This window comes from Euphorbia lathyris, chromosome 10 (genome assembly GCF_963576675.1).
Source record: "Euphorbia lathyris chromosome 10, ddEupLath1.1, whole genome shotgun sequence".
Taxonomy (NCBI): Eukaryota; Viridiplantae; Streptophyta; class Magnoliopsida; order Malpighiales; family Euphorbiaceae; genus Euphorbia; species Euphorbia lathyris.
In genome coordinates this window covers 26,705,619-26,730,376 of record NC_088919.1, presented here as the reverse complement: position 1 = coordinate 26,730,376, position 24,758 = coordinate 26,705,619, and the positions used below count along the sequence as shown (strand labels likewise).

The following is a 24,758-nucleotide window of genomic DNA, read 5'->3' as shown; positions in this document are numbered from 1 at the left end:
CTGAGAAGAGATATCGATCAACCGACGCCAAACTTACTGGTGATGATTCTGTTGTTTCTTAGAGAGATAGATGTAGGTATTTAAGGAAATGATATGATAAAAGAAGAAATTATTTGGGTTTAATGTAGGAATTGAATAATTTTTTTACAAAGAGAAGGGTTAAGTTTATAGAAAAGAGTTAAAGGTGTTTGGAAAGAGTTAAATTTTTTTTCCTGGGAAAATCATCTGTCTTGTTCCTGGTACTGCAGTTGCGAAACCTGATATACAATTTTCTTGAAAAATTTCCATTCTCTTCTATAATGTATCTGCTAGCCGAATTTCTTTTCCGTAGACTCCTTCTGTGAATTTGTACTGATGATCAAATCTCCAATTTATCTTTGAAAAAGCTTGGATTTCTTTTTCTGTTTATCTGCAAACATCTAAATACAAACGTTAAATAACAACGAGGATTTAGTCCTAATGACCATCCTCAATAAATAAATAAAAACTATAAAATAAATAAATATATAAATTATAAACCAAGATTCGGAATAAAATAAAACAATAAAAATCAAATTATCAACACTGTTCCCCCGTAATGGCGCCAAAAACTTGTTTGGCGAATTCCGCAAGTGCACGGTTTCGCTTGTAGTAATAAAATATCGATCCCACAGGGAACGTATGATAATTTGATATATTGTCTTGATTACATTCGTTTTCTCAAGGTTTATAGGAAATTGTTAATGGTTTAAAATGGAATAAATAGTTGTGATTCAGAATCTAATTCTGTCAATAGTTTGGATTACAAATGCAGAAATTATGTTTAGGAACAAGTAGAATTCAAGACTTGTATACACAAAGCAAGAAAGCAACTTATAAGTTTGATAAGATTATTAAGATGTAACAATTTATCGATTAATTCAATTACTGGGCTTCGAACTGCAAACAATCTTTCTACGGCCAGAACAGATTGCTACCTTAATCAAATTGGTGTTCAATGTTTGATAAGCCGAGCTATCGATCATATCAACCATAAATCCTAATTCTTTTAAGTGTTCAACAAAGTTTCCATTGAAATATAATTTGTGTAAAAAGGTTTTTATTGAAAACATCGGTTTATTACTTTAGAGAATATATCGGACTCGAAAATAACAACAGTAGAAATAAATCGCATTGAAAAGATATCTTATTAATTTATTATGAATCGAATCAAGTTAACATAGAAGAAGAAACTTGGATAGCATTTTAAATAATTTGAGTTCCGGGTTGTCAATCCTTTCCTCAAACTTCGTAGGCTTGTCAGACCCTGGGGCGCTTCAGCCGCTAATTCTTCTCACTGAATCCTCAAAATAGAGATAGATGAATCCACTATCAGAGTGTAAACTCATCTTCGAACAATACTCGAACTCTAAACTATAAGAACTACATATTGTATCTCAAACTATTTACACAACTTGTAACTTTATAACAAGTTTGTGTAACAAAACTAACATAAATTAGAACAACAATCTAAACCAACTTCAACAACATGAATTCTCAATTTCTACATCTATTTATAATGTTCCAAAAGGTGTGTTTGAAGGGTCGTATCTTTTGGTGAATAGTCGCTTCTATCTGGACGAACAGTCACGTTGTTTGGAATTAAAACATGTGAAATCAGTGCTGAAAACTTCGCTACTGCTACCGAGATTCTGGAATCTCAGTCGCGACATGGGCCTGAAGGAGTTTGCTGAACGAAAGTGTATTTTCGATGCTGAAGTGAGTATGTCACGACCGAGATATTGGGAATCTCGGTCGCGAAACGGGTTTTTGTTCCCGTTCTCGACTGCTTTCCAACTCCTCGTATCGGTCGTCTGAATTTGCACGTCCTTTTAGCTCGTAAATGCGATTTTCCTCTCGTTTTTGCTCCGTTTTAGCTCATTTTTTCATTTTACCAAATAATTAAGTACCTTGCACCATAGAAAACTAACGTAATTATTAATGATATTTTGGGTATATTTTGGGCTTATCAGTATCTCCAATTTATCAGGAGTGACAAATGCTCAATCCAATGTTAACTATCCTGCAATTACTTCCTGTGATGCCCAACGCCTGCCCACACACACCCCAGAGTCATCTTTGTTATGGACCGTGTTTGAACATAGTCAAAACATCACATTCCATAATCCAGAATCACTAATTAACATTCCTTTGAGTCTGAGGATTACTTATACCTATTAGTGCCAATGTGATGAACATGTGACAAATGATAAATCCATCCATCCTGTTATCTCAAGTCGGGTCCCCGATCCTAATAAACTCTTTCACTAGATCCATGTAACTGTCCAGATATCTACATATCTGAAGCTTGTGAGATCAGCTCTCTGTCTCGACAGAAAACATTGTTACATGCAAGTCTCTACAGTATTATGTCAATCCTTATTCAAAACATATTACTTGACTTGGGATGGTTTTATGTTTATTAGTTTATTATAATGTTTTGTCTCACTTCATGCTTGTATGAACACTTTATAATCACTTTAAATAAACTTAGGGATTTCCTTTTATTTAGACTTATTTAGTTCTTAAAAGTAATTGCCTTTATATAGTTTGAAAACCATATCTTATTAAAACAAATAATATAAAGAATAATTCATTTACAGCTGGTTTATATCCTAGAACAATTGACTATAGGACACTAAACCCCAACAATGTTATTTTGGAATCAAATGATGCTAACTTTTATGAAGATAGATTTCCTTTCAAATTGAGAAATAGTGGGGGTACATCATCTAACAACATGCATGTCGTTATACCTATAGAGCATGAAGAGAGTGAGGAATCTGAACATATAAGGAGTAAGAGACCTAAAGTCTCTAAAGACTTTGGTCCTAACTTTTATGCATTCACAGTAAAGAAGGATCCACTTACCCTTCAAGAAACATTAACCTCCTTAGATGCTGATTTATGGCAAAAAGGCATCAATAATGCAATTAACTCACTAGAGTCAAATAAAACTTGGCACTTAGTAGACTTGAAGGAAAATAGACAAGCATAAGCACATCAAGATTATAAAATTTTATCTATTTCTCTTTTATCAAGATCTGTTAATCGTTATTTCATATAAAGAGGGATTAAACATGTGTATCTTGGTTGACAAACTATGTACCGTTGCAAACAAAGTTCCCATGAGGATATCACCGTCAATCACGAGCACAAACAAAAACAAAACTGAAACGTTAGTAATCAACCAATAAAGCAACCAAGTGTAGATTGTCTCTAACGGTATCCACACGAACTAAGAAATCAATGGAACAGGTGAAGAAATTTATCGAATGAGGGACGAAAATAATTTTTCTCTCTTGGAATTTGGTTAGCCGAATTATGCATAGGGGAGGGAGGGGTATTTATAGCCTTTTATTTTCTTAACCCTAATCCCATTAGGTTTAGGTAATTAGATTTCTAATCTCATTAGGTTTTCTAATTAGATAATAAAAATGATTGATTAATATTATCTATATCTAATACAAATATAATTAATAATTCTAATTCTAATCCCATTAGAATTCTTAATTAAGTTAGGATAATAATTTAGACATATAATCACATTATACTATCTAATTAACATTATCCTTTAATTAATCTAACCACAAATATAATCTAATTATAACCGTCTAATTTAATTAATTAATCCAACTTAATTCCCCTATATAAATTTCGTCCCATGATAGTCCTCCCTCTCAAAATTACCATTACATCCTTCGGTCTTAATTCTATGTGTGACCCATTAGATTCTTACCGCAGCTAGCCGTATATGTTTATTTAAATTAATTTAACCAAACCAATTTAAACTAAACATATAACAGAATGAGTGCACAGACTGTTATTGGCAGAATTGTCACATTCCCCTAGAGCGATAAGAAGTCGGTTGATTCCAACATTTACCTTTCTATATTAGGTCCAATATAATTCGATCATTTATCAATTATATCCTTAGACGAATCTGTAACTATCCAATGTGTCAAGTTACATATAATGAGACATCTGTTTTACTTGTCCAGGTAGAATTAACTCTGAATAGATAGGTTAAATCAAATCTCCATTTCTACTCTTAACCATATAACCTTGCAAGGATTTCCAGTTAATTCTCCACAAGAGGCCATGGATATATCTCCCATTATCAGGAGTGCTGAATGCTCAATCTAACATTAACTATCTTGTAATTACTTTATGTGATACCCAACGCATGTTCTCACACACCTTAGAGTCCCCCATGTAGTGGTCGTGCTCGCACATAGTCAAATCATCACACTCCATAATCCAGAATCATTAATTAATATTTATTTGAGTCCGAGGATTACTTATACCTACTAATACCATTTAAGATGAAACATGTGATATTAGATAAATCCATCCATCTTGTTATCTCAAGTCGGGTACCCCAATCCTAATGAACTCCTTCACCGGATCAACGTAACTGCCTAGATATCTGAATACCTAAAGCTTATAAGATCAACTCTCTGTTCACAATAGAAGACATTATTACATGCAAGTCTCAACAGTATTATGTGATGCTCGTAAAATATATAGCATTTAATAGGACAAGTGTATCATATCGCAACAAGTAATATTGTGCTAAGCACGAGATCGAACCACAAAGACTATTTGTTATAACTAGGAAATCTACCTAGAGTGATCTAATTGTTTAGAGGGTTGAATGATAGTTTGGGTTTTTGATAATTAACTAATTGAATTAAAACAATAACATAACAAACTAAGGTGAACAATTGACAGGGTAGAAGGTGAATTAATGGATGGCACAATCTAGGCTGAGGAATACTTTGATTAAATCCTATGTATGGGTTTAGGGAGTTCAGATTTATGTTTTACCAATGATTGAAGGTAATTGACCTAAGTGAAAGACTAATGTGATCAGTATTCGTCCTTCCTATTCACATGCATTCGAGTGACGGCTTGATTAGGCATATACCCTAGGTCATGCAAAGCATTAGGTTTATTGACAACTAAGGCTAAAGCCGTAGCCCAGCCACAAAGCCTCATTCCTAGTGGTCTCTAGCGAAGTCAGGTTAATACAAATTCGGTATAGACGATTCTATGGTCAGGTTCTCATCTATCTATAATCCTATTTAATGTCAGGTTCACATGCATTAAGCACATTATATACATAAACAGGCTAGTTGATCATTATCAATGTTCATTCTAGCATAAATCCTATTTCTAACAATTTCTAGGCATTAAGCATGCCTAAACTGATCAATCAAAGGTCCTAGATCCCTAATCATACATATTCATACAATCAATTTCATCCCCATCCCAAATTGGATGGGGATCAGTTCATAGACAAACCAATCAGAGCAATGAGTATATATGAATAATGGAAAAAGCTTCAATTAAATATAAAAGGAAAAGATAAGAGGGAGAGATAGAAATCCAAAACCCGCTAGTCGATTCTGATTACAAATATAGAAGATGATGAGCTTCTTCCATCAATTGTTCTTCAATAAGAAAAGACAAAACAAAAATAAACCTAATCTGGAAAGTAGGAAATCTAATCTAAACGGAAATATAAACCTACATAGTGGAGGAGAGAAAGCCCTAGCGGCTCTCTGATTTATTGAATGGCTAATCCCCCCTCAAGGATTAGGATTAACTCCCTATTTATAGAGTTAGGGAGGAAACCCTAATGCCTCAAGGGTAAAAAAGGAAAATTACAAAGTGTTTTAATGGGCTTTTAGGGCCCGATCCGCGCATTCCAGCAAGGGGGGAGGCGCTGGTGCGCCTTTCCCCGCCTCGTCTCGTCGAGACAAGGAGTGTCTCGACGAGACAAGGGCCTTTCTGGATGAGACATGTAGTGTCTCAATGAGACAGGTCCTAAATGGGGCAATTTTGCTCCGACTTTTATCTGTTTAGGTCATTGGGCTTCCGAAAAGTGCTCTAATGGTCCCTGATGAATCCTAAAAGTGCTCTGACGGTCCTTGAATAATATGAAAATGCTCCAATAGGCTCGGGTCTGGTTCGGAAATGCTCAAATAGGCCTAAAACACCTGAAAACACAGAAAATGCCAAAAATAATGGAAATTACTAATTTTAACTAAAAGATAACAAAACGATAATAAAATTAAAAGGAAATAAAGCAAAAACGAGCTAAAATGATCCTAAAAACCCTATACAAATGGGAGCTATCAACATCCCCACACTTGAATCTTGCTTGTCCCCAAACAAGATAGAATTCAAAACAGAGAAAAATCAACATATAGCTCCCTTACAAAAACAAGAATCTACTGCACTTTATATTATCCACAACAGTTCAGACTACTCATTTTGCAATTAAAAACATAATAAACCTCACACGAGTCTCCAAAACTGATTAATTTGGTTTTATCGATCAACACTTCATGAAAACGAAAGAAAATGACTAAAATTGATAGCTCACAAGTGGTCACTCTAACGCGCAAGTGTTTGGGTGTAAAAAAAATTTTGGAAACGCTCTACATTTTATTGCACAAAGTGGTCACGTTGGGATTGCATCATCCATCCGGTCAAAATTAATGCATTAAAATTAAACAAAATTATAGGTCTTTAAGAGTTGTAACGTGGGCTAAAGGTTAGGGTAGGAAAAAGGGAATTTATAGGCAAAAAGTTAATGACTCAAATAGTTAAATTTTTTGCAAAAAGGACACATTTTCAGCATTGGGGAGCTATCAACCACCTCCCCACACTTAGATCTTGCTTGTCCTCAAGCAAGTCAGAATTCAAAAGGGACACATTATCTGCTAAGTATATGAAGGTTGAACCTCAAGTTTGTTTTTGTGAATTTGGGAAGCAACTATGGTATAAACACATCTTTTATCCTTTCCTCTATTTATTTCTTTTCTTTTTTTTAATAGAGGGGAAAAAGAGGGAAATTCATTGGTCACAGGTTGCTTTTTCTATTAAAATTACAACATTTTAATGATTGCTAGCAGGAATTTGAAGGATGTGTGTGTCTAAGGATTTATCAAGACTAAATTGAATCAATTAACTTGGGTGAGAAAGGATATTTAAGAAGGCTAAGGTGTGTAACAGGGATAATCAAAGAAAAGGGGAAATATAGGCTCAAAGGGGCTTATCTAGTGGATTGTTAAGGGATCTTGGCTAAACAAAGAAATATGCTAAATTTCACAAAGGGCTATACCTAGGTTGCCTAATCATTTAAAGTTTAATAAAAGGGCGGCCCGGTCGCATTACGCGTCCCCGCTGAGCGAGGGTCCGGGGAGGGGTCCCACCACAAGGGTGTATTGGGGGCAAGCCTTCCCTTGCCAATTTAATTGGCAAGAGGCCGCTCCTAAGACTCGAACCCGTGACCTCTGGTCACACGGCAACAACGTTTTACCGTTGCGCCAAGAAAAATCATTTAAAGTTTAATAAAAACATAAAATTCAACCAGTATTGGATGCAATTCCTATGAGCACAAAGACAATAAATGTAATCCCACACCTAAGAGATCAATTGTTCCTAATCATGAGTCTAAAATATTGATCTTTACGACTCTAACTCACAATTGAAGGGTTATTTGTATCAATCCTAGCCTCAACTAACGTTCTGTTCCATGTCAATTTTAGGCAAATAATACTCTTTGGAGACTCAAACGTTGTTCAAGATTTTTCTCATGCATAAATTTCATTTAGAATGTGCAAATTTTTAAGCGCATTGTCAACTGTATTGCGGGATAGCTAAATGTATCAAATTCAACTGCCTAGGATTCTTTTTATTCCTAGAATCAAAATAAAAAGCAAACAAAAACAGAAAGCATGAAATCCTAAAATTAAAACAAAAACGTGCAACCTAATATAGAAAAATTTAAAAACAAAATTAAAAACATGCAAAAGGCAGAATAAAAAATCATCATATCCTAGTATCTCCTCCCAATACTTACAACATGCATTTACTTCCATCATTACATAAAAGCAAAACATAAAGTGCAGAAACGAAATAGGATAAAAAAACTCCCTCAGGGGTGGCTGTCAATCCAACCCCGAATTTTCGATGCTAAATTTTCAAATCCAAGCTGCAGTCCTCAAAATCAATCCGGCGTCAGTGAGTATTCCGATTAGAGGGTTCTGCCAATAGAAAAAAAAAAGAAAACAAACATAAGAATAGAGAAATCAAAAGAAAAGAAAAAGAAAGAAATGTTTTTTTTCGGGTGCGTCTCATCGAGATGAACAGTGTCTCGACGAGGCGACACAGAAAATTGTTTTTTTTTAAATTAAATTTTTTTTACATCTCGTCGAGACAGACATGTGTCTCGACGAGACGACACGAAAAACCCAATTTTTTTTATATATATGCAAATCTAAACCATTATTTCAACCTACTCAATTTACACAGATTATAATCGAAATAGTACCCGACAACATTCATCCAACAAAAACTTGATGGTGGTATTGTCGGGTATTTATATATTTCATCTAATTATAAATAAAATAGTTTTCAACAAATTTAATCTAATTATAAACGAAATAGTTCCCGGCAACGGCGCCAAAAACTTCATGCTCGTAAAATATATAACATTTAATAGGTCAAGTGTATCCTATCACAACAAGTAATATTATGCTACATGAGATCGAACCACAAAAACTATTTGTTATAATTAGTAAATCTACCTAGAGTGATCTAATTGTTTAGAGCGTTGAATGATAGTTTGGGTTTTTGATAATTAACTAATTGAATTAAAACAATAACATAACAAAATAAGGTGAACAATTGACAGGGTAGAAGGTGAATTAATGGATGACACAATCTAGGCTGAGGAATCCTTTGATTAAATCCTATGTATGGGTTTAGGGAGTTCAGATTTATGTTTTACCAATTATTGAAGGTAATTGTCCTAAGTGAAAGACTAATGTGATCAGTATTCGTCCTTCCTATTCACATGCATTCGGGTGACGGCTTGATTAGGCATATACCCTAGGTCATGCAAAGCATTAGGTTTATTGACAACTAAGGCTAAAGCCGTAGCCCAGCCACAAAGCCTCATTCCTAGTGGTCTCTAGCGAAGTCAGGTTAATACAAATTCGGTATAGACAATTCCGTGATCAGGTTCTCATCTATCTATAATCCTATTTATTGTAAGGGTCACAGGCATTAAGCACATTATATACATAAACAGACTAGTTGATCATTATCAATGTTCATTCTAGCATAAATCTTGTTCCTAACAATTTCTAGGCATTAAGCATGCATAAACTGATCAATCAAAGGTCCTAGATCCCTAATCATACATATTCATACAATTAATTTCATCCTCATCCCAAATTAGATGGAGATCAGTTCATAGACAAACCAATCAGAGCAATGGGCATATATGAATAATGGAAAAAGCTTCAATTAAATATAAAAGGAAAAGATAAGAGGGAGAGATAGAAATCCAAAACACACTTGTCGATTCTGATTACAAAAATACAAGATGAGGAGCTTCTCCCATCAATTGTTCTTCAATAAGAAAAGACAAAACAGAAATAAACCTAATCTAGAAAGCGGGAAATCTAATCTAAACGAAAATATAAACCTACATAGTGGAGGAGAGAAAGCCCTAGCGGCTCTCTGATTTATTGAATGGCTAATCCCCCCTCAAGGATTAGGATTAGCTCCCTATTTATAGAGTTAGGGAGGAAACCCTAGTGCCTCAAGGGTAAAAAAGGAAAATTACAAAGTGTTTTAATGGGCTTTTAGGGCCCGATCCGCGCATTCCAGCAAGGGGGAAAGGCGCTCGTCTCGTCGAGACAAGGAGTGTCTCGACGAGACGAGGGCCTGTCTCGATGAGACATGTAGTGTCTCGACGAGACATGTCCTAATTGGGGCAATTTTGCTCCGGCTTTTATCTGTTTAGGTCCTTGTTCTTCCGAAAAGTGCTCTAATGGTCCCTGATGAATCCCAAAAGTGCTCTAACGGTCCCTGAATAATCCAAAAATGCTCTAATAGGTTTGGGTCTAGTTCGGAAATGCTCAAATAGGCCTAAAAACACCTGAAAACACAGAAAATGCCAAAAATAACGGAAATTACTAATTTTAACTAAAAGATAACAAAACAATAATAAAATTAAAAGGAAATAAAGCAAAAACGAGCTAAAATGATCCTAAAAACCCTATACAAATGGGAGCTATCAACATCCCCACACTTGAATCTTGCTTGTCCCCAAGCAAGATAGAATTCAAAACAGAGAAAAATCAACAAATAGCTCCCTTACAAAAACAAGAATCTACTGCACTTTATATTATCCACAACAGTTCAGACTACTCATTTTGCAATTAAAAACATAATAAACCTCACACGAGTCTACAAAACTGATTATATTTGGTTTTATCGATCAACACTTCATGAAAACGAAAGAAAATGACTAAAATTGATAGCTCACAAGTGGTTACTCTAACGCTCAAGTGTTTGGGTGTAAATTTTTTTTTTTTGGAAATGCTCTACATTTTATTGCACAAAGTGGTCACGTTGGGATTGCATCATCCATCCGGTCAAAATTAATGCATTAAAATTAAACAAAATCATAGGTCTTTAAGGGTTGTAACGTGGGCTAAAGGTTAAGGTAAGAAAAAGGGAATTTATAGGCAAAAAGTTAATGACTCAAATAGTTAAAATTTTTACAAAAAGGACACATTTTCAGCATTGGGGAGCTATCAACCACCTTCCAACACTTAAATCTTGATTGTCCTCAAGCAAGTTAGAATCCAAAAGGGACACGTTATCTGCTAAGTATATGAAGGTTGAACCTCAAGGTTGTTTTTATGAATTCGGGAAGCAACTATGGTATAAACACATCTTTTATCCTTTCCTCTATTTATTTTTTTATTTTTTATTTTTTTAATAGAGGGGAAAAAGAGGGAAATTCATTGGGCACAAGTTGCTTTTTCTATTAAAATTACAACCTTTTAATGATTGCTAGCAGGAATTTGAAGGATGTGTGTGTCTAAGGATTTATCAAGACTAAATTGAGTCAATTAACTTGGGTGAGAAAGGATATTTAAGAAGGCTAAGGTGTGTAACAGGGTTGATCAAAGAAAAGGGGAAATATAGGCTCAAAATGGGCTTATCTAGTGGATTTGTTAATGGATTTTGGCTAAACAAAGAAATAAGCTAAATTTCACAAAGGGCTATACCTAGGTTGCCTAATCATTTCAAGTTTAATAAAAACACAAAATTCAACCAGTATTGGATGCAATTCCTATGAGCACAAAGACAATAAATGTAATCCCACACCTAAAAGATCAATTGTTCCTAAGCATGAGTCTAAAATATTGATCTTTACGGCTCTAACTCACAATTGAAGGGTTATTTGTATCAATCCTAGTCTCAACTAACGTTCCGTTCCATGTCAATTTTAGGCAAATAATACTCTTTGGAGACTCAAACGTTGTTCAAGATTTTTCGCATGCATAAATTTCATTTAGAATCTGCAAATTTTTAAGCGCATTGTCAACTGTATTGCGGGATAGCTAAATGTATCAAATTCAACTGCCTAGGATTCTTTTTATTCCTAGAATCAAAATAAAAAGCAAACAAAAACAGAAAGCATGAAATCCTAAAATTAAAACAAAAACGTGCAACCTAATATAGAAAAATTTAAAAACAAAAAATTAAAAACATGCAAAAGGCAGAATAAAAAATCATCATATCCTAGTATCTCCTCCCAACACTTACAACATGTATTTACTTCCATCATTACATAAAAGCAAAACATAAAGTGCAGAAAAAAAAATAGGATAGAAAAACTCCCTCAGGGGTGGCTGTTAATCCAACCCCGAATTTCTGATGCTAAATTTTCAAATCCAAGCTGCAGTCCTGAAAATCAATCTGGCGTCGGTGAGTATTCCGATTAGAGGGTTCTGTCAATAGAAAAAAAAAGAAAACAAATAGAGAAATCAAAAGAAAAGAAAAAGAAAAAACGTTTAATTTTTTTTTCGGGTGCGTCTCATCGAGATGAACAGTGTCTCGACGAGACGACACGTGAATTTTTTTTTTTAATTTAAATTTTTTTTCCCGGGTGCGTCTCGTCGAGATGAACATTGGCTCGACGAGGCAACACGAGAAATTTTTTATATATATATATATATATGCAAATCTAAACCATTATTTCAACCTATTCAATTTACACAGATTATAATCGAAATAGTACCCGCAACAGCCATCAAACAAAAACTTGATGGTGGTGTTGTCGGGTATTTATAGATTTAATCTAATTATAAATAAAATAGTTATCGGCAAATTTAATCTAATTATAAACGAAATAGTCCCCGGCAACGGCGCCAAAAACTTGATGCTCGTAAAATATATAACATTTAATAGGACAAGTGTATTTTATCGCAACAAGTAATATTGTGGTAAGCACGAGATCGAACCACAAAGACTATTTGTTATAATTAGTAAATCTACCTAGAGTGATCTAATTGTTTAGAGGGTTGAACGATAGTTTGGGTTTTTGATAATTAACTAATTGAATTAAAACAATAACATAACAAAATAAGGTGAACAATTGACAGGGTAGTAGGTGAATAAACGGATGGCACAATCTAGGCTGAGGAATCCTTTGATTAAATCCTATGTATGGGTTTAGGGAGTTCAGATTTATGTTTTACCAATGATTGAAGGTAATTGTCCTAAGTGATAGACTAATGTGATCAGTATGCGTCCTTCCTATTCACATGCATTCGGGTGACGGCTTGATTAGGCATATACCCTAAGTCATGCAAAGCATTAGGTTTATTGACAACTAAGGCTAAAGCCGTAGCCCAGCCACAAAGCCTTATTCCTAGTGGTCTCTAGCGAAGTCAGGTTAATACAAATTCGGTATAGACGATTCCGTGGTCAGGTTCTCATCTATCTATAATCCTATTTAATGTCAGGGTCACATGCATTAAGCACATTATATACATAAACAGGCTAGTTGATCATTATCAATGTTCATTCTAGCATAAATCCTGTTCCTAACAATTTCTAGGCATTAAGCATGCATAAACTGATCAATCAAAGGTCCTAGGTCCCTAATCATACATATTCATACAATCAATTTCATCCCCATCCCAAATTAGATGGGGGTCAGTAAATAGACAAACCAATCAGAGCAATGGGCATATATGAATAATGGAAAAAGCTTCAATTAAATATAAAAGGAAAAGGTAAGAGGGAGAGATAGAAATACAAAATCCGCTTGTCGATTCTGATTACTAAAAATAGAAGATGAGGAGCTTCTCCCGTCAATTGTTCTTCAATAAGAAAAGACAAAACAGAAATAAACCTAATCTAGAAAGCAGAAAATCTAATCTAAACGAAAATATAAACCTACATAGTGGAGGAGAGAAAGCCCTAGCGGCTCTCTGATTTATTGAATGGCTAATCCCCCCTCAAGGATTAGGATTAGCTCCCTATTTATAGAGTTAGGGAGGAAACCCTAATGCCTCAAGGGTAAAAAAGGAAAATTACAAAGTGTTTTAATGGGCTTTTAGGGCCCGATTCGCGCATTCCAGCAAGGGGGAAGGCACTGGTGCGCCTTTCCCCGCCTTGTCTCGTCGAGACAAGGAGTGTCTCTACGAGACGAGGGTCTGTCTCGACGAGACATGCAGTGTCTCGACTAGACAGGTCCTAAATGGGCAATTTTGCTCCGGCTTTTATTTATTTAGGTCCCTAGCCTTCCGAAAAGTGCTCCAATGGTCCCTGATGAATCCCAAAAGTGCTCTGACGGTCCCTGAATAATCCGGAAATGCTCCAATAGGCTTGGGTCTGGTTCAGAAATGCTCAAATAGGCATAAAAACACCTGAAAACACAGAAAATACCAAAAATAACGGAAATTACTAATTTTAACTAAAAGATAACAAAACGATAATAAAATTAAAAGGAAATAAAGCAAAAACGAGCTAAAATGATCCTAAAAACCCTATACAAATGGGAGCTATCATTATGTTAATCCCATAAACATATTACTTGACTTGGGGTTGTTTTAAGTTTATTAGCTTATTATAAAGTTTAGTCTCACTTTATGCTTGTATGAACGCTTTATGATCACTTAAATAAACTTTGGGATTTCTTTTATTTAACTTAATTAGTTCTTATAAAAGATAAATGCCTTTATATAGTTAAACATACTATATCTTATAAAAGAAATGATAATGAACGATTCATTTACAACTGGTTTATATTCTACAACAATTGTCTAAAGGACACTAAACCCCAACAAGACTTACCACCAGGTTGCAAACTAATAGGTTGTAAATGGATCCTTAAAGAGAAACTGAAACATGATGGTTCATTTGATAAATATAAGGCTCGCCTTGTAGCTTAAAGTCTTTAGATAAAGAGAAAATGTAGATTTCTTTGACACTTATTCACCCGTTACTAGAATTACATCTAATAGTGTTTTGATTGTTATTGCTTCTGTACACAATCATGTGATACACCAAATGGATGTTAAAATTGTGTTTTTGAATGGTGAATTAGAAGAAGAGGTCTATATGGATCAACTTGAGGTCTTTAAAATCTTTGATCAAGCCCATAAAGTGTGTAAGTTAGATAAGTCTTTCTATGGCCTAAATCAAGCACCTAAGCAATAACATGAAAATTTTGATAATCTGGTTATTTCAAATGGCTTCAAGGTGAATGAAAGTGATAAATGCTTCTACTATAGATATGAAAATGGTGTTTGCACCATTATATGCTTATATGTTGATGACTTGCTTATTTTTTGATCTAATATTTATGTTATGAATTCTGCGAAGTCTATGTTGTGTGAAAACTTTAACATGAAAGATCTAGGAGAAGCAAATGGAATTCTTGGCATCAAGATAACTAGGTCTGGAAATGGAACCTCTTTAGATCAATCTCACTGCATTGAGAAGATTCTAAAGAAATATAGTTACTTTGAATGTAAACTGATAGGGACAAAGGTAAATTACATACGTGGTGTACAACCTTTACCCGTAATCACACTTTGTTGTACAACCAAAATTTTGTCACACTAAACTGTACAACCTTTTAGTGACCTCCCACTAAAGTGTACAGTAGGTAATTTTGACTGGTCAACGCCTGATCAACGCTCCACCTCATCACTTTTGACCTCCTAACAAATAAAATGGATCCCACTTAATGATAAATGACTAATTTACCCTTAATTATATTTTCTTTTATTTTTTACTTTTTTTTAATATTAATTCTTTTCTCTCTCTCCCTTCCGCGGGAAACCTCTTCCACTGGCTCCTTCTTCTTCTTCTCTGTTGAATCCAGAAAAACCATAAACTGTAAAAACCAAAAATATAGAAAAACCATAAACTCAAACATAAAATAGATTATAATATTTGGATTAAACTTGAAATTAAGATTGAAAATCAAGGGTTGGAATTCATTTTTTCGTTCCACCATTTTCTCTCTCCCTTCTACCATTCATCTCTCTCCCTTCCGCCGTTCATCTTCTCCGTCGTTCATCATCTCCTCTTGAATTTGCCGACTCCATCAGCAGCCTCAATAGCCTCACAAACACTATCATGTGCTTCCGTTATCATCTTCTCAAACCGGCCTCGGACATTACCATTTACAGATTCAGATTCGCGGAGAAATGTATTCAGTCGCTCCGTCTCCGGAGTTTTCTTTTCAATAGAAATGGCACTAGGGATCATGAGAGTGGATTGATTAGGGAGTTTTTTAGGATTGATTTTTTCTTTAGGATTTCTGATATGATGCAAAAATGTTTTCGGTGTTGTAGGCATGGAGGTGAGAGATAGCAAACGTTTTTCACGGAGGTGAGAGAGAGAAAAGAATTAATATTAAAAAAAATAAAAAAAATAAAGAAAATATAATTAAGGGCAAATTAGTTATTTAGTATTAGGTGGGATCCATTTTATTTGTTAGGAGGTTAAAAGTGATGAGGTGGCGTGTTGACCAGGCGTTGACCGGTCAAAATTACCTGTTGTACACTTTAGTGGGAGGTCACTAAAAGGTTGTATAGTTTAGTGTTACAAAATTTTGGTTGTACACCAAAGTGTGATTACGAGTAAAAATTGTACACCACGTATGTAATTTACCCACGTTTTGTCCCTATCTTTTAGCGTAATTTACGGATTAATTTTGAGCTAATAATTAAGTTTAATTACAAAAATAATTGTGTTTTCAAATAAATAATAAAATAAAATAAAACTTATGCTTTTAATGAATTTCTGTTATTTTTGATTAATTTCAGAAAAATAAAACATCAAGCTAATTCGGTTCTCGGAAGTCGTATTTTGCAGGTACGGGTTAAGAATGAACAATTGATAATTCAGTAAGTACGCGGGGCGTGGAATACTACATGCGGGGCATAGAGCAATCCCCACTAAGTCACGACAGTCAACCCACGCATTCCCACACAGTCAACACCTACCACGCGAGGCGTGCAAGGTATGAAATAGTGATATTTGTTCTAGGAGCTCAACCACGCGGGGCGTCCCCAGATACACGGGGGGCATACAAGAGAAATGCTTCAATATTAAGTTCCAAGAGCTCAACCACACGGGGCGTACTTCGGTCTACGCGAAGCATGGTTGAGTCAACTCCTTTAAAATCAGTCCACGCGTAAGAGAAAGCTTCAACGGGATGGGTAAATGGCAGACACGCGGGGCGTCCTCCCTTCCACGCGAGGCGTGCCATGTGAAACCTGCATTGCAAATGTGAATTCTTACTTGTAACATATGTATTTACGATTTTACCCTCGAACTTGATGTGTATAAATAAGAGTGATTAACACTCATTTCTTTATTCAAATTTTATGTAACTAAACTCTACCACCTTGAGAGCTTGTTCACTTATCCCGTCACTCCGTCGAAGTTCCGTTCCATCCTCTTCCACCAAGCTCGAGAGTTCGACCTCCAAGACCTAAGAGACAACCTTGAGTCCGGTTAGTTAGTTCCAAGCGCCGATTCTTCCCTTTCTACTTGCTAATTAGCTTGTACTCTTCCTATGTACTAGGCTTGGTTGTATTCCACATTTACGCGTTCCATATTTATAATATATGATTTGCAATTTCTGTTTCTCTATACGTGTTGATATTTACTACCTGTTTTGATATTTGTAATTAATTATTGTGTATGGGGACACGATTACCGGTGCCTTTTGCGGGTTATCTTTAGGGAACCATATAGGTGCTGCCCTACCGGAAGTGACGCACCGGAAATCGTAGGAATCGATAAGCCACGGAACTCATGGGTCCTAGTTTCTGATTCCCAGCATTAGACACGCCTTTAGGAGGAATCACGTAGTCTAAGTACTTCACGGGTCGGTCGGTCTCCACGTAGTCGTGTTTGCAAGAGTAAATCATCAATCGTAAATATTTAGAGTCTTTGTTTATTATATTTATAACTTATCGCCACCCGTATCACTTCTTTAGAGTTTCGGTTATATAAATCTGTCTCACCATAGTTTAGGAGTAGTTTGTAGTCGTCACCCAAACCAACCTAAAGTATTCACCGCTTAGATAACGAATAGAACCGAGTAGTTTAATACTTGTGGTAATAAATCCCGCGGATTCGATACCCGATCTTAGTCGGATTATTACTTGATACGACGGGGTACACTTGCCCCTATGTAGTAGCGTCTAGTAGAGTTTAAAGCACACACACGTAACACATCTTATACTTATATTACCACATCCACCCATCCACATATATACACCTACCAGACGACCTACATCAAGTTTTTGGCGCTGTTGCCGGGGATTTATATTTTCTTGCAATATTAGACCAAAACTTTTTATTGTTAGTCTAAGCATTCTCTCTGTATAAATTGTTTATATACTAACAACATTCTTTCTTGTTCATATTTTCTTCTTTATTTTTCTTTTAATACTTTTGGTCCATTTCCCAACTCCCACGAGGGACAACCCTTTCTACCTCTTAGCAACATGCAAGACTCTACGGTAATTAATCTCATTAAGGAAATATCTTCCCGTCTTGCTGATACTGAAGCTTTTTACAGGGATTTGGGGCAACAAGTGGCCCAACTGAATTGCCAACAACAAGAGGGGAGACAAGGGTCTCCCCCGATAAACACCGGACAAAACCTGCACCCAAAGGGTTGGGAATCCGCACGAGCAATAACACTCCGAAGTGGTAAGGCTTTGGAACCACCGGTTCCAAAGGTGATACAACCCGCTCTAAAGGTAAGTAACAAACTGGAAGAGGTAAGCAACCCCGGTTCGGATCCAAAAATTTCAACTTCCTCGGATAATAACAAAAATATTAGTGATCCAATCGGGACTTATGTAACAAAGCTCCCATTCCCTCAAAGATTAAAGAAGGAAAGTTGGATCAGCAATACAGTAAGTTCTTAGAAATCTTTAAGCAACTTCATATTAACATTATGTTTGCGGAGTGATACGAGTATATTGGACAAAGATTTATTGGCTAGAACATTCATGAAGAAGAGCATAAAAGACCAAGTTTGTAGCCAAATCCAAGCTGAAAATAGCTATTCTGACAAAACAGCCAAAGTCAAGCAAACAGTTGAGCAGAAAGATCGAACAGCCTGTTTCCATCCAAATTCGGGTCAAAAAGTGGGTAAATGGACTTATACGCAGATCCAGCGTCTGCAAATATCAATTCTGATAGAACAGCTGTGCGAACGGATCGAACAGTTGTGCGAAAGGATCGAACAGTTGTGCAAAAGTATCGAAGAGTTGTTCGTCGTTCCGATTCGGGTCAAAAAGTGGGTAAACGGGTTGACACGCGGATCTACAAAGGATAAGAGAGATGAGAAGTGCTATACAGCTGTAATCCACCACTTGTCACCATCCTAACACATGTATGTAATCTAATGGCTAGGAATAATTGCTTTTTCTGATTTAAACAGTTGTTTGACAGTTTTACCCTTTTAACATAGATGAACTTTATTTAGTATAAATAGATTCATATTTCTTCTTTGTAAGGAGCCACCATACCATCTTATCAATATATTTCCAGCCTCCATTTAAGGAGCTTCTTTTATGGTGTTCGAGGTTGTTCCCGCATGAAAATGAGGGAACAACCATCTTAGCAAGCTTGGCCAACCTCTAATGGTGATTGTGAGTATGTTGTTTTTATTAATGAAGCAGGTTTATCTCTGAATGGTTATTATTAGTATGCTTAAAGAATAGATTAGGATCCAATCTATATTATAGTTACCGAAGATGGCATGACGGTGCTCTAACGTAATGGAAATAGCTAATCGGCATATGTCGTAGTGGACGGACACGAAAACTACCACATATTGGGGTTTCATTATGAATGCTTCCTGTTACTTAATGCTTGTTTGTGAGATTAACGCAAAGACACTTGGTTAGTCTTACTTACTTAGAATCTTTGGAAATGGGACACCGGACCTTAGTGATAAACGAGGGAGAGACCTGAACCAGGAACTTTATGTATGCTTCTATTAATGAAACGGTTGTTCGAGAAGTTAACTGTTCTGAGTTTGTGCTAATCTTGTTATTTTTATTTTATGCATTTACTTACTGTTTTATTAGTATAGAAATATCACAAAACCAACCTCAAATATATTTCACAAATTCGAACATCTGTTTAAGGTAATATTTCACATAACTTCCATCTCAATCCTTGTGGAATACGACACTTGGTCTTTCCAACACTACAGACGACCTAGTACACTTGCTAGCGTCCGTATTTAACACACCACGGAGGCATTAGAACAAATGCCCGCCTACACAAAGTTTCTTAAAGAGATACTTGCCAAAAAGAGGAAGTTAGAGTAAAATGAAACGGTAGCGCTAACGGAAGAATGTTCCGCGATAATAACGAATAAACTCCCACCTAAGCTCAAAGACTTAGGGAGCTTCTCCATTCCATGCACAATTGGGGATGTTGAATTTAGTAGGGCTTTGTGTGACTTAGGTGCTAGTATTAATCTAATGCCTTTGTCCATTTTCAGGAAGCTCGGATTGGGAGAACCAAAGCCTACCAATATGACGTTCCAATTGGCCGATAGATCAATCGCCCGACCAAAAGCAGTAGTAGAGGACGTCCTTATAAAGGTGGATAAATTCATCTTCCCCGCCGACTTTGTAGTGCTCGACATGGCGGAGGACGATTCGGTACCTATCCTCTTAGGTAGACCATTTCTCGCAACCGGACGAACTCTCATAGACGTCCATAAAGGTAAACTCATACTACGGTTGCAAGATGAAGAGGTAGAGTTCAATGTTTACGATTCCATGAAATTTCCCTCTAATGCCATGGAAGATTGCAAATTTTTAAATTCTATGGATGCTATTGATATGTTTGTTGAAGAATTGTGTGATAGGTCATACATAGAAACATCTTCGGGTTTAAGTAATGCCGAGCACATGGATGAGGAGCCATTGAATAAGCCCTTCGAATACTCCTCCAAGATAGAACAATGTTTGTGGGCAAGGAATCGATTCGAGGGTTTGGACCGGGATAGTAAAGCTAAGCCAAAGTCGTCTCTAGAAGAACCCCCGACTTTGGAACTTAAACCCTTGCCCCCTAATTTGAAATATTTTTCTTACAACCTCGTAATTTCTTACCCATTGTTATATATTCCCTTTTGACAGAAGAAATGGAGGAGGCCTTGGTCGCAGTGTTGCAAAAGCACAAAGGAGCATTTGGGTGGACCATTCATGATATCAAAGGAATTAGCCCCACCATTTGCACACACCGCATTTTTATGGAGGAGGAAGTCAAACCCTCTGTGCAACCTCAACGATGACTCAACCCAAACATAAAAGAGCTGGTGAAAGCTGAGGTAATCAAACTCCTCGACGCAGGTATAATATTTCCTATCTCCGATAGCCAATGGGTGAGTCTGGACGGTAACGGAAAATGATCAAGGGGAACTAATCCCCACAAGAAAGGTAACGGGGTGGCGGGTATTCATAGATTATAGGAAACTTAACGAAGCCACCCGCAAAGATCATTTTCCCTTACCATTTATTGACCAAATATTGGAAAGGATGGCAGGACACCAATTCTTTTGTACTCTAGATGGATTATCCGGATATATGCAAATCCTCGTTGATCCTTCAGATCAAGAAAAAACAACGTTCACTTGTCCTTATGGGATGTTTGCATATAGACGGATGCCATTTGGACTTTGTAATGCCCCCCCGCCACCTTTCAAAGGTGCATGATGACTATCTTCTCCGACATGATAGAAGACTTCATGGAAGTCTTTATGGATGACTTTTCGGGTTTCGAGTCGTCCTTTGAAAGTTGTCTAAACAATCTCAATAGAGTCCTTCAACGATGTGAGGACACTAATCTCGCACTTAGTTGGGAAAAGTGTCAATTTATGGTACGAGATTGTATAGTATTGGGATACAAAGTGTCCGAGGAGGGAATCGCGGTCGATCCGGCCAAGATTGAGGTAATTGAAAAATTGCCCCCACCAATTAATGTGAAAGGAATCCGAAGTTTCTTGGGTCACGCGGGTTTCTACAGGAGGTTCATTAAGTACTTCTCCAAAATAGCCACCCCCTTTGACACAATTACTCCTAAAGGATGTAGAGTTTAAATTTTCTTCTGAGTGCTTAAACGCATTTAATACGCTTAAAGAGAAATTAATCAACGCACCCGTCATGGTAAAACCAAATTAGGACCTCCCATTCGAACTAATGTGCGATGCTAGCGATTTGGCAGTAGGTGCTTGTTTGAGCCAAAGGGTGGACAAGATTTTCTGCCCAATCTTATATTCAAGTAAAACTCTCAACGAGGCCCAGCAAAATTATTCAAGCACGGAAAAAGAGATGCTTGCGGTAGTTTTTGTTTTTGATAAATTTAGATCATATCTTGTATTATCAAAAATTATCATGTACCCTGACCACGCAGCTCTTAAGTATCTAATGACCAAGCAAGATCCCAAACCTCAGTTAGAACAGTGGATTCTCCTTCTCTAAGAATTTGACATTGAAATAAAAGATAAGAAAAGAATAGAGAATGTTGTGGCTGACCACCTTTCCCGATTGCAAAACGAGGAAGCCGAATCTCCGGAACTCGTGGAGATCAATGAAACCTTTCCGGATGAGACACTTTATGAGGCAACCCCTCTACCTTGGTATGCCGACATGGCAAACTACAAGGCTGGTAATTTTCTTCCCCCTCACCTTACCTACGAGCAACGTAAGAAATTATTTCAAGATGCTAAAAGTTACTTTTAGGAAGAACCATTTTTATTTAAATCTTGTACTGATAATATTATTCGTAGATGCATACCAGAGGAGGAGGTAAACCATGTATTGAAAATGTGTCACACCCAAGAGCCGGGGGGCCATTTTGGCCCAAGTCGAACTATGGCAAAAGTCTTGCAATGCGGCTTTTATTGGCCCACCATGTCCAATGATTCCCAAGACTTCGTCAAATCATGTGACCCTTGTCAACGGAGCGGGAACATTTCCCATAAAAATGAAATGCTCCAACAGGGGATCCTAGTTTGTGAACTTTTCAACGTTTGGGGGATAGACTTCATGGGACCTTTCCCTAAGTCGCATAACAACGCCTACATTCTAGTGGTTGTTGACTACGTCTCCAAATGAGTGGAGGATGTGGCTCTACCCTCAAATGATTCCAAGGCGGTAGGACAATTTATTAAGAAAAACATTTTTACTCAGTTCGGGACCCCTCGGGCTATCATTAGTGACGGGGGCTCCCATTTTTGCAACCGGCAATTCGACCAACTTTTACATAAATACGGGGTTGCACAACGAGTATCCACACCCTACCACCCGCAAACTAGTGGGCAAGTTGAGGTATCTAACCGGGAATTAAAACGCATTTTAGAAAAAATGGTTAGCGCCTCTAAAAAAGATTGGAGCCTAAAGCTCGATGACGCTCTTTGGGCTTACCGAACGGCGTTCAAAATGCCTATCGGGATGTCACCCTACAGATTGGTTTTCGGCAAAGCATGCCAATCACTAGTAGAATTAGAACACAAGGCATATTGGGCTTTGAAGTTTTTAAATTTTGATGCGCAGGTTATAGGGGAACATCGCCTCCTTCAGCTTAATGTCCTCGACGAGCTCCGTTTAGGGTCATACGAAAATGCAAGGCTTTACAAGGAGCGTACGAAAAAATGGCACGACAAGCACGTGCAGATTCGGGAATTCCACAAAGAGGATCAAGTCCTCTTATATAATTCTCGCCTTCGACTGTTCCCTAAGAAGTTAAACAGCTGGTGGTCGGGAGCACACACGGTCATCAACGCATATCCATCCGGGGTCGTGGAAATCCAAAGTCCCGACAATACAATTCAAAAGGTAAATGGCCACCGATTGAAAATCTACCGAGGAGGAGCCCTCCCGCTTCATGACGAAACCATTTATTTACAAGCTCCCTAAGCACTCACAAGAAAGTCGAGCTACTCTGACTATAAACGTAGCACCGGTTTGCGTTTCTTGAACCTCTTTTTTTATTTCATTTTTCGTTGTTTTAAGCAGAAAAACCAAATCCCTCTTTAGCCAAAGTTCACACGGAGCGTACCCGCCAATACGCATCGCGTGAAAGAGTCTCTACCAGGAGAAATGTGATAAAAGGCATTTCACGCGGAGCGTACTCACCAATACGCCCCGCGTGAAAATAGATCTGTAGGGACCTTGTTAACATACAATAATCCTTTTATTTTATGTTTTTATTTTTGTTTTGTCTTACTTTGAGACGTTTTTGGAATTAACGTCTTTTTAGTCATGCGGAGAGCCGTGCAACCCCGCACTAGAGTTTGTTTTGCACTAACAAAAACAAAAACAAAAATAAAAACAAAAACAAAAATAAAAATAAAAATAAACAAAATAATTAAACTAATTTATTGGTTCAAAATTCTCCAGACACATCACCTCCCTCAGAAATTAATTAAAAGTTCCATTATTTGTCCTTAAAAGTAAAAACGTTAAAATACAAAGGATTGATCTAATTAAGAAATTTAAGTCTTGATTTCGAAGCTAGGGAGTTTATGCATAGTCGAGATTTGCACTTAACAAAAGCATTGAGTCTTAACCCACGAGTTACCTCTATAGTGAAATTTAAAAAGGCAATAAAGACGGGATTTTGCAAAATTTTACGAGAACTTGAAAGTGTTGAAACACCTTTCCATATGATTTTGATTTGACAAAATTATTTATGTGAATGATAAAAATATTCTAACACATTAAATTTAAATGCTTTGATTTATTCACACTAATGTGTTTGTTCAATGTTGAGTTAATTGATTTATAAGACATTAAGATAAAAAAGCCTAAAGGCCCATAAGAGGAAGTCAAGCCCAAGTCAACAGATCAAGACCTCACGGCCCAGGAAGACAAAATGCAGTCGTATCAAGTAAAACGCCAGATCAGCATGAAGAAGGATCGAGAAGCCTTCGACCAAATAGCTTCAAGATGAAGCTGCTGAGTTAAGCGACAAGGTAGTCAGGTCAGCGGCAGAACAGAACCAACTTAGAGACAAAGTATTTCTACTTTGGGTAAAGCTCAGAAGACGCAGTAAGCTGTCTAGAAGACTTTACTATAAATGTCAAAACATTCTGTTCATCTGACGAAAAGCTGCTGAGCACTGCCATAGACAGAAGATACAAGAATCTCATTGCCCAACGACACTGAGCACGTCCTGAGTGAAAGCGACAGGAAGCCGTTAGCCTCCAACGGTTATTTCGAATTTCGAAATCACCGGTGCTTGAAGTGTCACTACAAATAGGCCTTTCAAATGCTTCATTCGATGCAGATCTTCAATCAAGTCGAAACGCTGACCAAATTCATACTTGAAGTTCTGTGAGAAAAGCAAAG

The 24,758-nt window shown here is 36.7% G+C and overlaps 1 long non-coding RNA gene across 1 annotated transcript in view; it reads left to right on the top strand.

Moving 5' to 3' along the window:
• Positions 1-16,690, top strand: part of LOC136209064 (uncharacterized) — a 31,594-nt gene extending 14,904 nt beyond the window's left edge. Inside the window, exon 7 of the long non-coding RNA XR_010677382.1 lies at positions 16,237-16,690. This is a non-coding gene — a long non-coding RNA (uncharacterized lncRNA). The remainder of the gene's footprint in view (positions 1-16,236) is intronic.
• Positions 16,691-24,758: the final 8,068 nt, after the last annotated feature.